We start from the raw sequence: 16,454 nt of genomic DNA on the forward strand, positions 1-16,454 counted from the left end.
AGGTATGGCACACACAGGAAAGGAAGGACAAATATTTAATCATTTTGCAATATTTCCAGTTTTTTTTTTTTTTTTTTTTTGAGGCGGAGTCTCGCTCTGTCGCCCAGGCTGGAGTGCAGTGGCCAGATCTCAGCTCACTGCAAGCTCCGCCTCCTGGGTTTACGCCATTCTCCTGCCTCAGCCTCCCGAGTAGCTGGGACTACAGGCGCCCGCCACCTCGCCCGGCTAGTTTTTTGTATTTTTAGTAGAGACGGGGTTTCACCGTGTTAGCCAGGATGGTCTTGATCTCCTGACCTCGTGATCCGCCAATATTTCCAGTTTTAAGAATAAGTATTGTTTCTGTAGGATCCTCCACAGATGAGCAGTGAGTTGGTTTTGTTTGAGTTTTTTCTTTTAGAGTGTCATCACAACTCAGAGATGTTTCTGTATGTAATGTGTTTTAACTCACTGTAGGCACTAATGTTTTTGATGCTTAAATTGTTCTTATTTGGTCTGTGGAAGTCCTATCAGGTTGGCTTCTGAGTCTTTTTGACATGTTCGCTGGTATGATCATTCAGTTCAGACTCATCTGGTACAGCTTGACCACAGACTTGGATTCGGCCATTTTTCCTTGTAGGTAATATTTTTAGAGGACTCAATCTGGGTACTAGAGTTGCTCATTGCTACTGGGTTGGCCATTGCTTCTTAACTTTTTCAGTGCATCAGACCAGTAAATAGGTATTATATTTTTAAGAGAATATACATGATCAGCTTCCATCCTGGGCTGCTACTCTGTTCCCTTATAAGTAATTATTTTTATCAGTTTTTGTTTTAACCTACTAGTTTAAAGAATATAATAGAATGTTATATGGCTGTTAGTTTTCTCCTCTCCTCAGAGGTAAAAGGTGGCATATCCAACCTCAGTCAAGTTTCTAGAAGCTCAGAGGTGTGGAGCATTTGAGATATCCCTTCTAAGGTGAAGGATAAATACTTGCACCTGGCCTTTCCTACAACCAAAAAAGAGGTACACCATCTGGTGGGCTTCTTTGGATTTTGGAGGCAACATACTCTTCATATGGGTGTGTAACTCTGACCTATTTACTGAGTAACACAAAAAGCTGCTAGTGTTGAGTAGGGCCTAGAACAAGAGAGGGCTCTGCAACAGGTCCAGGCTGCTATGCAAGCTGCTATGCCACTTGGACCATATGATCAAGCAGATCCAATGGTGCTTGAGTTGTCAGTGACAGATAGGGATGCCCTTGGGAACCTTTGGCAGGCACCCATAGGTGAATGGCAACACAGGCCCTGCCATCTTTCCTAGATAACTACAGTTCTTTTGAGAAACAACTCTTGGCCTGCTAATGGGCCTTAGTAGAGACTGGAAACAACCAAGTTTTCACGTGACCTGAGCTGCCCACCATGACCTGTGTGTTATCCAACCCACATAGCCATAAAGTTGAGTATGTACAGCAGCACTCCATCAACAAAGGTAAGTAGTATATATGAAATCGAGCTCAAGCAGGCACAGAAGGCATAAGTAAGTTACATGAGGAAGCAGCTCAAATGCCCATGGCCCTCATTTTTGCTACACTCCTTTCTTTCTCCCAGCCTGCACCTATAATCTAAGTTCCCTATGATCAGTTGACAGAGAAAGAGAAGTTTGGTTTACAGATGATTCTGCATAATATGCAGGCACTACTCAGAAGTGGACAACTAACACTACATCCCCTTTCTGGGATGTCCCTGAAGGACAATGGTGAATGGAAATTCTCCCAGTGGGCAGAACTTTGAGCAGTGTACAGTGTACCTGGTTGATCACTTCGCTTGGACAAATGGCTGGACCTGCCATTTCTATATATACTGATTCATGGACTGTGGACAATAGTTTGGCTGCATGATCAGGAACTTGGAAAGGACATGATTGGAAAATTGGTGACAAAGAAATTTAGGGAAGAAGTACTTGGATAGACCAACACACATTGGGAATCAAGCTTTCAATACATAAATTTTACTGGACACATTCTTACTGCAGCATTCTGCCCCCGGCTCATAAAATTCATGTCCTTCTCACATGCAAAATATTCTGACTCCATCCCAGTAGCCCCAATGTCTTTACCAAATCAAATATGGATGAGACTCAAGGCATGATATATCTGAGGCAAATTCCCTCAAACTGTGAGGCTATAAAATCAAAACAAGTTATCTACTTCCAAAATGCAACAGTGAGACAGGCATAGGATAGATATTCTAATTCCAAAAGGGAAAAATAGGCAAGAAAAGAGGAGTAATGGGTCCCAAGTAAGTGCAAAACTGAACAGGGCAAACAACGTTAAATCTCAAAGCTGGAGAATAATCTTTCTTGACTCTATGTCCCACCTTCTGAGCACACTGGGGTATGGATTAAGCTCCAAGGCCTCAGAAAGCCCCACCCCTATGGCTTTGCTGGGTTGCGCCCTTGCAGCAGCTCTCATGGGTTGGAGTCTCCTGCCTGCAGCTCTTCCAGGCTGGGGCTGCACGCTGATGGATTTAGAGGTTCATGGTCTCAGTGGCAACCCTATGCCTGTGGCTCAACTAGGCATTACCCTAGTGAGAACTCTATAGTGCCTCTGCCCCTGCAGCAGGTTTCTGCCTGGGTCACAGGGATGTCTGATACATACTTTAAAATCTAGGTGAAGGAAGCGGTGCCCCCATAGCTCTTGCATTCTGCTCACTTGCAGAATTAGCACCATGTGGGAACCAGCAATGCTTACAATTTGCACCCTTCACAGGAGCAGCCCGAGCATACCTAGGTCCACTTGAGATACAGCTGGGGCTGCCAGGCAGCACTGTACTAGAATTCAGGGATCAGAGTCCCAAGATGGTTCTGAGCAGTGAGCCCATGAGGGACACCCCAGGCCTGTCCCTTGAAATCATTCTGCCCTCCTAGATCTCTGGACTTGTAGGAAAGGGGCAACTTTGAATATATCTGAAATGTCTTCAGAGTCTTTCTCCAATGCATTGTCCTGATGAACAGCACCTGGCTTCCTTCTAGCCATGCTAATCCCATTATCAGAGAGTTGCTTGGCTGTACTCTTGCATGCTTTTTTATTCTTTATATGACATGAATGTGAATTTTCCAAACGTTTATGTTCTGATTCCCCCCCCCCTTTTTTTTTTTTTTTGAGGTGAAGTTTCGTTCTTGTTGCCCAGGCTGGAGCACAATGGCGCAATCTCGCCTCACTGCAACCTCCGCCTCCTGTGTTCAAGCAATTCTCCTGCCTCAGCCTCCCAGGTAGCTGGGATTACAGGCGCCTGCCACCTGCCACCATACCTGGCTAATTTTTATATATTTAGTAGAGATGGGGTTTCACCGTGTTGACCAGGCTGGTCTTGAACTTCTGACCTCAGGTGATCCCCTGCTTCAGCCTCCCAAAGTGCTGGGGTTACAGGCATGAGCCACCATGCCTGGCCCTCTGATTCCTTTTTAATTATAAATTATAAATTCTGTCTTTAAATCATTTCTCTTTTCTTACATCTTACTGTATGCAGTTACAGATGCCACACAGTTCCTCCAATACTTTGCTTAGAAATTTCTTCTGCCAGATACTTTAGTTCATCACTCTTAAATTCTGCCTTCCATAAAGCCCTTGGGCATCAAAACAATACAGTCAAGTTCTTTGCCAATTTATAACAAGAATCGCCTCTATGCCAGTTTCTAATAATATATTCCTAATTTTCATCCAAGACCTGGTGAGAATGGTCTTTACTGTCCATATTTCTACCAATGTTCTAATCATAGTCACTTAGGTAATCTCTAAGAAGATTCAGACTTTTCTTACAGTCATACTCTTCTTCTGAGGCCTCACCAGAATTGCCCTTAATACTCTGTTCATGGCAATGTAGGCTTTTGCTAGCTGGCTCCTCCGAATTCTTCTAGCTGCTATTACCCAGTTCCAAAGCCACTTTCACATTTTCAGTTATTTGTTGTTTCAAAACCCCACTTCTTTGGTACACATTTTCCTAATCCATTTTTGTGCTGCTAGAACAATGTCACAGACTGTGTAATTTGTAATTTATTGGCTCACAGTTCTGGAGATTGGGAAGTCCAAGATCGAGGGGCTGGCATCTGGTGAGGGCTTTTTATTGTATCATCCCGTGGCAGAAGGGCAAAGAGAGGAGGAGAGACAGCAAGAAGGGGAACAAACTTGTCCTTTTATGAAGAACCTACTCCCACAGTAATGGCATTAATCTGTTTCTGGGTGCAGAATCACCATGACCCTAGACATCTTAAAGGTCCCACCTTCCAACACCTTTATATTGGGAATCAGGTTTCCAACAAATGAACTTTGGAAGACACATTCAAACTATACCACTGTGGATACCAACTAGAAGCAAGTCACTAACTCCAGCTCACACACAATGAGGCAGATTATACAAAGAAGTAAATAACAAGAAACAAGAATCACTGGGTGCATACTTAGATTATACTTACCACAACATCACTAGGCCATTTCTCCTTACTGATTACTGGGAATGCTTCATATGTCATAATTAGACTCATATAATTTAATATTATAACCGAATTTAATATTACAATTTTATAATGCAATTTTAATATAATATATTTGATATATTAATATTATATTTAGATAAATATTTAATAATTTGATATTATATATCATATAATTTAGTATTATAGTTTTAAAGTAATATAGTTCATTATATAAATAAATTAAGCAGTACCCAGTGCATGTGAGCACTGAGAGAAATTAGAGCATTCAAATTCCTGGTGACTTCAGGACACAATGCCTTAATGAAATTCCAGTTTCTATTACTGAGCAGGCATTACAAAGCAATTTGTCTGATTTACATAACTGTTCCTAAATTTCCATAATTTAATCTAAATTATACATTAAATAATAGGCTACTTGAATAAATGTTAAGATGAAAAGAGATGCAAATTAGAGCATTTCTTGCTCATACTAGTTTTGTCAACATTAATTTTCTACCCTCCAGATCATCTGTTCCAGAGGAAACATGTGTCATTCTGACTGAGCCCCTGCCTGTCTGTCACCTTAAGAACCAGTCAATTCATATGGTCCACATATCAAGGTCTCCTGTGCCCAGAGAGAGAGAGGATTTCATTTCAGCCGTCACCATCACCACCATCATCATCACCAGGAGGGGTTGTTGAGTGAGCATCTGGGGAGAGGAGAGTAAAATGATCAGTTCCAAAGCCCTGGTGGCCAGTCATCTACATAAGAAGTCACTGGGCGTAGGCAGTGTTTCTCTCACCTTCTTTCATTCTTGTCCCTGTTTTGGAGGACTTTTAGACATGTTCTTCCTCACACATCCTTTCTGCCAAGAATGTAAAATATTAATACGACACGTAAAGTGGTAACTGTTTTTGTACTGTGGTACTTTGCAGGACCACAAACCATTGTAATGTCTACCATCCTCCTTAGCATCGAGAACCAATTTTCAGCCCCTTGGGCATGATGTCGCCTCTGTTGACAATGCATGAAATACTGTAATGACAGCAAAGGCTGGACCACATTCCTGCCCATTACTTGATGTGTGATGCTGAAATCCTTTCTTACCCTCTGTCAGCTTGCCCTTAGTCATCTGTAAAAGGAGACTCACTATATCTTCCTTACATGACTAGTCTATGGTGTAAATAAGAAATCCTGTACAGCATAGATGTCACCTAGTAGGACATCAACAAATGTTCATACTGACCCACTTTTCACCTCCCTCCTAGAGAAGTGATAACTGTTACCTAAGCCAAACAGCACAATTGCCATAGAGTCTACCTGGAAATATACCAAGCAATAATAAGTTAAACCTACTCACACTTGCATTATGAATAAAGCTTTGGGAACTATTCCTGTGTTGCAGGAGGACTTTGCTGAGGGATCAGGGAAAAGGGAAAGAAATAATTAAAACATTTCCTTTAATCCCCTGTCATTTTCTGCCCCCTTGTTTGATCTTCTAGATTGATATTGGAAAAGCAGTTTCTATTGAGCCCCCAAATGAAGAGTGAGTGCAGATGAAGAGGAGGCAGGACTCACAAGCCCTTGACCTTCATTCCAGACCCATTAGCACCTACAGGACCCTGCACCGGGATTTCATCTGCACTGTCAGCTTCTTCAAAGAGAGAGAGGTTGTTGAGTGAGTACCCACAAGGGCACAGTACTAAAAACATGTAAAATTACAAGTGTTTAAGTCCTAGAAGGTTATGATCTATAAAGAAGATACCTGGGTGTCCTCTGGGGAGGGTAAGAGTTAGAATGCCATTCCTATTCCTTACTAGATGAATCTGCAAAATTGATTTTACATCAGCAAGTTTAATATAGTCAACTTCAGAATGGGAATAATGATGATTTCTCCACAGAGTTATGAGGGAATCATGCAAAATATACAACTACATGCTTTTAGCTATAAATATATAAATGACATCATGGAGTAAGTGCTCTTTTGAAAATTTTTATTCTCTGAAAATAGTATTACTTAGCTATATCTAATAAGGTGATTTGAGATTCCTTTAAATATGACTAGCCATGCTATCTTGGCCATCTTACATATATGCTGTCCAGACCTAAGAGTACAGTGGGTGACAGGTGCCTTGCTTTCTTCTCTCAGAGAGGTTGCCAAATGTCTCTGCAAAGAGGTTGTACCAATTTGTCCTCCCTAGGCCATGTATGGAGTTTTCATGGCCCCACATTTTCCATTTAATGAGGATACAGCATAAACACCAACTCACTGACTGAGTTTTCTTTTCAAACACCATAATTATTCCAGAACATATTTGAGACATAAAGTGGGATCATTATCTTTGCATTTGGTAATTTAAATGTGAAATATGCCATTTATAGGAAAATAAAATATGGAAAATGAAAAATAACATTCCAACAAAAGTATATCACATTAGCAAATATTAATAATGTAGTGAAACCCATTATTTGTACAGATCTTGAAAAATGAGTGTTCATATCTTGTATTTCATTGTGACAAATTAGTAAAGAGATTTTAAGGTGAATTAGACGAATGTTTAATATTCATGGCTTTTTGAGGAAGCAGTCCCGCTTGTGGGAATTTATACTCTAGTTAACAGCCTGAGAGGTCCCTGTCATCATCAATCATGTGTCCCTCCTGCTCAGTGCTGAACTGACAATTTGCCTAATTGGCTTGGTGCCTTAAGGACTCCCTGACCCTGTTCCATCTATCCTTTTATCCAAAGAGAAAAATAGGTGTCATGGCTGGATGCCCAATTTCAATGGACCATATACTGATGAAACCCAAGGGTTGATATGGAGCAGTGCTCAGATCCTTACTCCTGGAGGGACAAGTAGATCTCTGGCCTCATCCCTATTTGAGATAAATCTCTGTTCCTCTCCTTTCTCTATGTCCTCAGAGGACCTCCTTTTCCTACCAGATAACAAGCAGTCCAATATTTCCCTGAAGTTTAAGTTTCCTAAAGAATGGAAGACACTGGATTCAGACATCTTTGGCTCCCAACCCTGCCATAAACCTCTCCTAAGGCAAGGGGAAGGAACACCAAGCCTGGTTCCTTGCTGGAAATGCAAGGAGGGTAAACACAGGGAGGACAGATATTAACTTCCTCAACAGTGTGTGTCCAGATACATTTGCTAAAGATCTACCACCAGCACTTAAGGTGCCCAGGCTGCCAGCTACTATCCCAGGCTCTGTCAGTTTCTGTGGTGATCAAATCCTTTGCCATTCTACTTTGCCCTTGCTCATCTGTAAAAGGGGACTCACAATGCCTTTCTTAGACAAGTTTTCTGTGGGGTAAATGATAAATCCCATACAGAGTAGATGGCACCTAGTAGAACTTCAACGAATGGTCATCCAGGCCCAACTTTTTCCTCCCTCCCAGAGAAGTGATGACTGTTATCTAAACCAAGCAGCATAACTGCCACAGAGACCACCTGGAAGGAGAGCAGGAAGATGGAGCATGTGCTCACACTTACATTATACATGAAGCTTTGGGGCCATTTCTGTGTTGCAGGATGGTTTGCTGAGGTATTGGGGTAAGGTGAGAAGATTGTCAAACCAGTCCCCTGTCATTTTCTGCCCCCTCATTTGATCTGCTACATTGATTTGGAAAAGCAGTTTCTATTGAGTCTCAGATGAAGAGAGAGTGCAGATGAAGAGGAGGAAGGAATCATAAGCCTTTGACCCTCATACCAGACCCATTACCACCTATAGGACCTTGCACTGGGATTTCATCTGCATGATCAGCTCTTTCAAAGAGAGAGAGGTTGTTGAGTGAGTACCCACAAGAGCATAACCCTGGCAACACAAGAAACTACAAGTGTTTAAGTCCTAGACAGTCATCATCTCTAAAAGGAGACAATGTGTTATCCTTTGAGGAGAGTAAGAGTTACATCCCCACTCCTGATCATTACTAGATGCCTCTGCAAAATTGATTTTCTATCAGTGAGTCTTAGTTGGTCATCTGTAAACTAGAAATAATGATGCCTTCCTCAAAGACTTGTGAGAGAATTATGCAAAATATGTAATTGTACATTTTTGGCTATAAATGTTTGTGCTATCGTAGAGTAAGTGCCCCTTTGCACCTTTTTCCCCTCTGAAAATAGTGTTTCTGAGATTTCTCTAATAACGTGACTTTGGGACTGTTTAGATATTATGAATCCTGACCATTTTTGTACCATTGCCCAGGCTGCTTGATTCTATCCCTGGCTCCATGAGTTTGTGTGGTGAGCAAACTCTTTGCCATCCAGCTCTGTGCTTAGGAGGAAGTGCGTTGTAGTCATATACATCCATGAAGAGAGCATAATCGTACCTCACTAGTAGGGTTGTCATGAGAATTAAATTCAGTCACTGAAGTCAAGAACATGGAGCTGGACCCTATAAACAATGTGCTCCATCAATATTAGTTGCCTTTTCTCTCTGGATCAGAAAACTAATGTGGCTCCTAACCTGACCCCTCAGGTAGGCCTCCTTCACTTGCATGTACATGAGAATTAGCTTGGAGAGCCTTTTCTAAACCTTTAGCAGAAACTCACTTGTTGGAAATAGGACTTCTATATCAAAGTCCATTCAAGTGATTAAGCCATAGTAATATGGGCCTCAGAAAGTAGATATTCCATTTGACACCTGAAGTGTTATGTGAAAGCTCATTTCCCCTTCATTCCGTCTGTGCCAGGTATGACCAGCTTTTGCCTTTACTGCCACTCTGATCGCTCATTTCCTTAGTCCTGCCCATTGAAAGAGCTCTCTCAGATAATTGTTAACTCAGAGATTCACAGCTCTTGTTCCTCTGTGGTGTCTCCTGTTTCAAGAGCCCAACATGAAAATATGGCATGCTTCTATGATGTTAACCTGCTGATAAAATGAGAGGATACAAAATAGCTTATTGTCTGAAAATAGAATGCTGATTTTTATCCCTGACCCCAAACGTCATGAATGAGATGACGAAATGGCAAGTGACTGATGATGCTCTATTCTTCACAAGATGCCATCAGCTGGAGATGGAAGCCCCAGGAACCCACACTGGTTCCTGGGGCTGTCTCTACTTCCTTCACTCCCTGAATTATTTTCTGTGGACTAAGATTTGTACTCTGTTTGTGGCTCTGATGGTGTTGGTGTGTGCTTTCTGGGAAGTACGAATGGGGAGGAATGCTAGGAAGGTGTCAGCTGTTAGAGAAGCCCTGAGAGGAGGGGATCCTGATTTAAGAGAGGATTGAAAACCATGGCCCTAAGTCAGGTTAGTCCGGCATGCACATGATGTCTAATAATAAGGGGGGTGGCACACTTACCCTCCTAAGAGGCACCTGAATTTCCTGTGAGGGGATGTCCCTGCCATGTTTGTGTGCCTTGGAAACTGACTTCTGACACTGTAAGGACAGCATTAGTGTTGTCCTCAGAAGGCTAGGCGGTGGGGTGAGGGTGGGGGAAGATTGAATCCTCAGAGCAACTTTAAAGACCCTACTGACAGAGACAGAACAGCCTGCTTCAGCTGAGAGGAGGGCAGGAGAGATAACTAGGTGGGCAACAGGTGTCTCTTAAAGCAGGAACCATACAGTGGTACATGAGGATCATCAACTCTGGCTAAGTGAGATGCTGGCCTGAGATGTTAGAGCACTTTTACATGCTTTCATGAGCTGGAGGTAGAGCACAGGCCTGCTGATTCTCAGCTCTGTGCTCTCATGAATTACTGCAAGCTGCCTTTTCAAAGGAAAGGCAGACTTGGTTCTCACCATCTTGGAGACACAGTTTCCTCATCTCAAAAATGGGAACTGACACCACTCCTTTTATAGGGCGGTCCTGAAGACGGACTGCTATCCTGTGTGTGCAGAAAACAAATTGCAAATATAACCCTATTCACGTTAATGAGACAGACCCTGGGGTCATTGGAAAATGGAAGGCTCAGCCAATGGTGCCATTTGCTCAGAGCACAGAGTGCTTGCACACAGGGCTAGAAAATGTAGGCTGGGTCCATGGTAGGAGGTGTCTCTGGCAGGGAGAGAAGGTGGGTTGGTTTTGAGGATGTTTTGAAGATATGATTATCTTTACCCACTTTCTTAATAGTGCCAGCATTACCTGGTAGTGCTCTTCCTTCCAGAGACTGTATTTGTCTCTGAGCCACTGTTGCTATGCAACAGCCTCCTCTGAGCTCAGAGCATGATTCAGCAATACTGGTCTGAGCTGCTACATCCAGAGTCCTGGAGATGAGATGACAGAGAGGAAGTGGGAGAAGGTCTGGGAAGTCTGTACAGGAGTGGAGTCTTGGGATCTTGAATGGCCTGCTGTCTGGGAGGGTCCATCTCTGGAGTGAAGACATGTCAGCCAACACTGATGAGAGACAGAGCGAGTAAAGGAGATAGATCAATGAACAAAATATATGGAGTGGACATAAAATGAAGCTTATGCTTAGCCTTTTAATATACATAGGAATTTTCCAAAAAGAATTGGCAACATATTCTCCAAACTGTTTCACGAATGACTCTAAAGAATAACATCTGTTTGGTCATCTAAAAAATTAGGAGCTTTAATTTTTAAGAAAGGAAAACCAAAATGATGATAGATCCCCTTTGCCCATAATTGCAGCTCTAGAATTCTCAGATGGTGACTCAGCAAGAGTGGTAGGAGGGAGTAGGGACCTAGGCTTGATGGTTATCAGCCAGAGCTTCTGGAATTTTCCACACATTATCAGTAATCTTGTGTATTCATCACTATCTGGGATCTCTAAGCCCCAAGATAGGAAGCCCAGTCCCTCTCTGAGATGGAGAGAAAGCCGTACCTGGGAGTGTGTGTTTGGCGTGATAGAGTTTGAGCCCTAAATACACACACACATACAATGTTGTGTTTCAGCCATAGACACACACACACATACAAGTACACCCACACCTACTATGTCTAGGCATTTATTTCAGACTGCTTCTTCTCCCATGAGCAATGTTTTTTACATGTTCCAAAAACAGTAGGTGTATGTGTACGTGTTTTTGTCAAACCATGTACAATTTAATCTTAATATTATTACCTCAGTGGTTTTCTTGATTATAACATTTCAAAAAGTAAAGATAAGTATTTATAAAATGAAATATATATATGGGGAGAGAGAGAGAGGAAAGAGAAAGTGATAGAAATGATTACTACAGTGAAGCACATTAACATATCCATCTATTCACATAGCTATCATTTTTTTTGTGAATGCACTTGAAACCTATTCTCTTACCAAATTTACAGTGTACACTATATTACTATTAACTATAGGCATCATGCTGTACATTAGATCTCTAGGCTTATTTATCCTTCATAGCTTCAATTTTATACTTTGGAACAACATCTCTCCTGTTCCCCCCTTCCCCACTCCTGGTAATGACAGCTCTATGCTTCTATGAGCTTGACTATTTTAGATTCTACATGTAAGTGAAATCATGCGTAATTCTTCTTTCTATGTCTAGCTTATTTTACTTAGCATAATGTCCCCCAGCTTCATCCACGCTATCACAAATAGTAGGGTCTCCTTTTTAAAGGCCAAAATAATATTCCATTGTGTGTGTGTGTGATTATATATATACACACACACACACACATATATAATAATCATATTATATAATATATAAACCACACATGTATATATACATATATGTATATATAATCACACACATATACATACATACATATACATATATATTTATAATACAATATTCCATTGTGTATACAAAGTCCTTGATATAAAATGGGGTGGTGTTTCCATATAACCTATGCACATCCTCCCATATACTTTAAATCATCTCTAGATTAGTTACGATACCTAATACAATGTAAGTGCTATATAAATAGTTGTTATACTAAATTGGTTTTAACATTTGTATTTTATTATTGTATTGTTTTTATTTTCTTTTCAGAATATTTTCAGTCTGAGGTTGGATGCATTCATGTATGCAGAATCCACAGATACAAAAGGCCAACTGTACTTGTTTAATTCTCACCACAACCTATGAGAAGGATCTATTGTTGCCTGACTTTAGACATAAGGAAACTGAGGTACAGTGAAGACAGAGTTAGCAAATGCCAGGCTTAGGTTTGAACACAGGCTGTGTGGCTCCCGAGTAAATTCATCTATCCAGCATGTGCTGCTGCCTCTCAAATGATAAGAAAAATCTTACTTTTTGGGCGGTGGCTCACACCTGTAATCCCAGCTACAGGGATCACCTGGTGATCTCAGTGATAGATAACACCAGGTAAGCAAAGTGTGGAGTTTGCCTGATGGTTGCTTCTGGACTGTTTGGTATGTTAATATACTTACAGGAAGCAGTGGCTTACGCCTGTAATCCCAGCACCTTGGGAGGCTGAGGAGGGCGGATCACTTGAGGTCAGGAGTTCGAGACCAGCCTGGCCAACATGGCAAAACCCTGTCTCTACTAAAAATACAAAAAGTAGCCGGGCATGGTGACACACACCTGTAATCCCAGCTGCTACTCAGGATGCTGAGGCAGGAGAATTGTTTGAACCTGAGAGGCGGAGGTTGCAGTGAGCCAAGATTGCACTACTGCACTCCAGCCTGGGCAACAGAGCGAGACTCCATCTTAAAAAAATAGGAAAAGAAAAACTTACTTTTTCATCAGGGCACAGCACAATAAAACAGTGGGTTAAATTGTGTCCCCTCTGATTGGAAATGTGTATATTAAAGCATTTCCATTTGTCCTTGACCCTAAATCTACCTCGCATTTATAGATTTATCTCTTACCTCATCAGTGTAGGTTAGGTTGGGGTGTTCAGTGTAGAGGAGTCCCTCCCAGAAAGTGGAATGGTTATCCTTCATTACCCCAACTTGTACAGGCTTTCCAGACCTTTGCCCACCCCTCTTAGTCTCCAGGACACTGTGAATACAGCAGCCCAGACCCCACTCCGCTGCCTCTCTCTGTCAGTCACCTCCTGCTGGCCCTGCCCCACATTATGCCTTCCAGCCGGTGACTATCAAGGGGCAGTAGAGCTACCTGGTGTTCCATCATATAGATGCCCCAGAGTATGTTGTTGTTGTTGTTGTTGTTGTTGTTGTTTTACGGTCCTCTTTTGCACTTTTAAGTTTTTTTCAGGCAGAATTTGAATCATTTGAATGATTTCATAAAGGTTCATAAGCTAGGTTTTTAGGGAGGTAGTGTATTTTTTGGTGTTTGCATACACTTCTTTGCAGAGAAGTTTGATAATGGCGGTGCATTGGTGCCACCTTGTAACAGAAGCCTGAACTGCAGCCTGAACTAGTGTAAGCTGGAAGGTGAAAGGGAGGGACTGTGGCCCAAACTTACAAGATAGAACTTTCTGGAAGTCTGGGTGTAAAAGGTGGCATACACAAGCAAAAAAGATACTGAGGGCCTCTAAGCAGGAAGTACAGGTTTTTAGTATGTTAAAGAGAAAGAGGTATGTGAGAGGAACTAAAAGATCATTTTAACGTTTATGCGTTGAGAGTTGTGGTTAAATAGCTAGAAGCCTATATAAGCAAAAATGGGATCAGAGCATTTATGATTTCTGTAACCCACTTTTACTGTTATTGTGATTACCTTTCTGTATAAATATATTTTTATGATAACATTTGAAATAACTACAACAAAATTTTAGTGTCATTTTTTTTTAATGACCTGGGTATCATCTCATCATGTGGATGCCCTAAAATTTATTTAATTGGTATCCTAATTACAAAAATTTAGTTCCCTTACTATTTTTTTCTATTACAAACAATAATATACTTAACCCTATGCTCATATAGACGCAAATATCTTTGTGAGCATTTATTTATAAGTTCCTGAAAATGTCATTTCAAAACCCTTTGAACCATAATATTCTTCAAAATACTATTACTCATTTATATTTCTTATATCACAGTATGAAAATACCTGTTTTTCCACACATTAAAAGTAATGTGAATCATTAATCTTGTCTGCAAGATATCATTTTTCCATCATTATTTTTATTATAATTTGTTTTTGCAACCTTCTAGAATTCTATCCTATGGATGTAATATTATCAGTTTTACAACTCTGTGTTATTCAGAGTGTTCTGATAGCTCCTATTACTGACATTCTGTGGATTAAATCTTTTCAGAGTCTTTGCACCACAAAAGAGCACAGTTCTGGGCACAGTTCCTGTAGCTGTTTGTACTGGTGAGCAGAATGTGTTCCTCCTAGGAGAATTCTGGTATTGTGATAACAGAACATGATTGTCATATGAGAGAGAGTCTGTATGCTGACAATTACGTTTCCCTCTTCCTTCTGCCCCTTTATGGCCTTATGTTCCATTTGGTCTCTAAATTCAGGCTCTGCAGTGAAGGAAGGGAATTGTCAGGATGACAGGCCTTAACACTGGATCCTCATCAACATCTTCCACTATGTCCTGAAGATAAACTTCTAAAAGAGAATTGTTGGTGCAAAAGGTGTACACCTATGTAACCCTTTGCAAGGTATTGCCGTACTGACACCCATAAAGGTAGTTCCATATAGGCTTCCCAGGTGGAGTCATGTGGCTGCAGAGGAATGAAGAAACTGGTAATGTTGACATCTAGTCACACAAGGCAGGTGCTGGACTTTGTCATGGATCAACTCTCAAGCCACTACCATAATTGGAGGATGTAGAAGTGATCAGAAGTTATCAAATTTTGCACACAAGCAAAACCCAAAGTAGCATGAGGGGAAAGGGGACAGTCACTGCTTGGAGGAACACAGGAAAGAGTCAGCAGATTGGGATATAGCAACAGTTGTATACATTCATGTTTATATGAAGCAGGTACATCAAATCAATATCAGAAGACCAGATCATTATCATATTTTTAACAGCTTTCTTGCAGCTAAACCTACAGACAGTATAATTTACACATTTAAAGCTTATAATTTGATGAATTTTATTAAATGTATAGAGTTTTTCACCCATACCATAATTAAGTTTTAGACATTTTCATCACTCCAAAAAGTCTCATCATGCTTGAATGCAATTAATCCTTGCTTCCACCCAGGCCTTAAACCACAGATATGCTTGGTGTCTCTGTGGATTTCTTTACTCTAGAAATTTCATGTAAATGCAATTATATAATATTTGGTCTTTTGCATATATCTTCTTCCACTTCACATGTATTTTGAAGGTTCATCTATATTATGGCATATCCATACTTCATTCCTTTTATTGGCAAAGAATAATCATAATGTATCACATTTTAGACACATTTAACAATTAATGGACATTTGGGTTGTTTCCAGTTTGGGGCTATTGCAAATAAGGTTGCTACGTACATTTGTATACAAGTTTTTATGTAGACAAATGTGTTGATCTTGGGTGTGTACCTAGGAATGGAATTGCTGGGTCATATGATAACTCTATCCATGCGAGGAACTGCCAGGCAATTTTCATGACTGATTGTCTGGAGGAGCACAGACTTAGTTTTTCTTGTGATTAGACTAGTGTTATAGGTTCTGAGAAAGAATACCACAGAGTTGAAGTGCCCTTCTTGTCACATCATATCTGGGTTTACATAGTGCCCACATGAAGTCACTGGTGATAATGTTTCATCACTTGGTTAAAGTGGTGTCTGTCAAGTTTCTAATAACTATTTTTTCATTCCCTACTCTGTTCTTTAGAAGGAAGTCATGAAATCAGCCCTGCCCTCAGCAAGTGGGGTGCAGAATTAAGCTTGACCTCAGGGAGAGCAGACAGCTACATATTTCACTTAGAATTATTTGAAAAAGACAGTTTTCCTCCTCTCACTGATTTCTTTATTAATTCAAACTTTTGTTCATATTGGTATGGATTCATGTATACCTATGTTAAATGCTGGGATATTTTATTGAACAAATGCATCACAATAGAAACTCCAACATCTTGGTATCTGTGGTGCAGACTGGAACATGAGTGCCAGGGAGACTAGAGCACTCAGATTCCTGGCAGCCTCAGGGCACAAAGCTTTTTTTTTTTTTTTTTGCTTATTTATTTATTTATTTATTTATTTATTATTATTATAC

General features: G+C 40.8%; 1 long non-coding RNA gene across 3 annotated transcripts in view; it reads left to right on the plus strand.

Moving 5' to 3' along the window:
- LOC112615023 overlaps positions 1-16,454 on the plus strand; it is a 121,272-nt gene that overhangs the window by 40,030 nt on the left and 64,788 nt on the right. For all 3 annotated transcript variants that reach the window (XR_003117257.1, XR_003117258.1, XR_003117259.1), the window contains one exon: positions 5,954-6,129. This is a non-coding gene — a long non-coding RNA (uncharacterized LOC112615023). The remainder of the gene's footprint in view (positions 1-5,953; positions 6,130-16,454) is intronic.

This window comes from Theropithecus gelada, chromosome X (assembly GCF_003255815.1).
Source record: "Theropithecus gelada isolate Dixy chromosome X, Tgel_1.0, whole genome shotgun sequence".
Classification (NCBI taxonomy): Eukaryota; Metazoa; Chordata; class Mammalia; order Primates; family Cercopithecidae; genus Theropithecus; species Theropithecus gelada.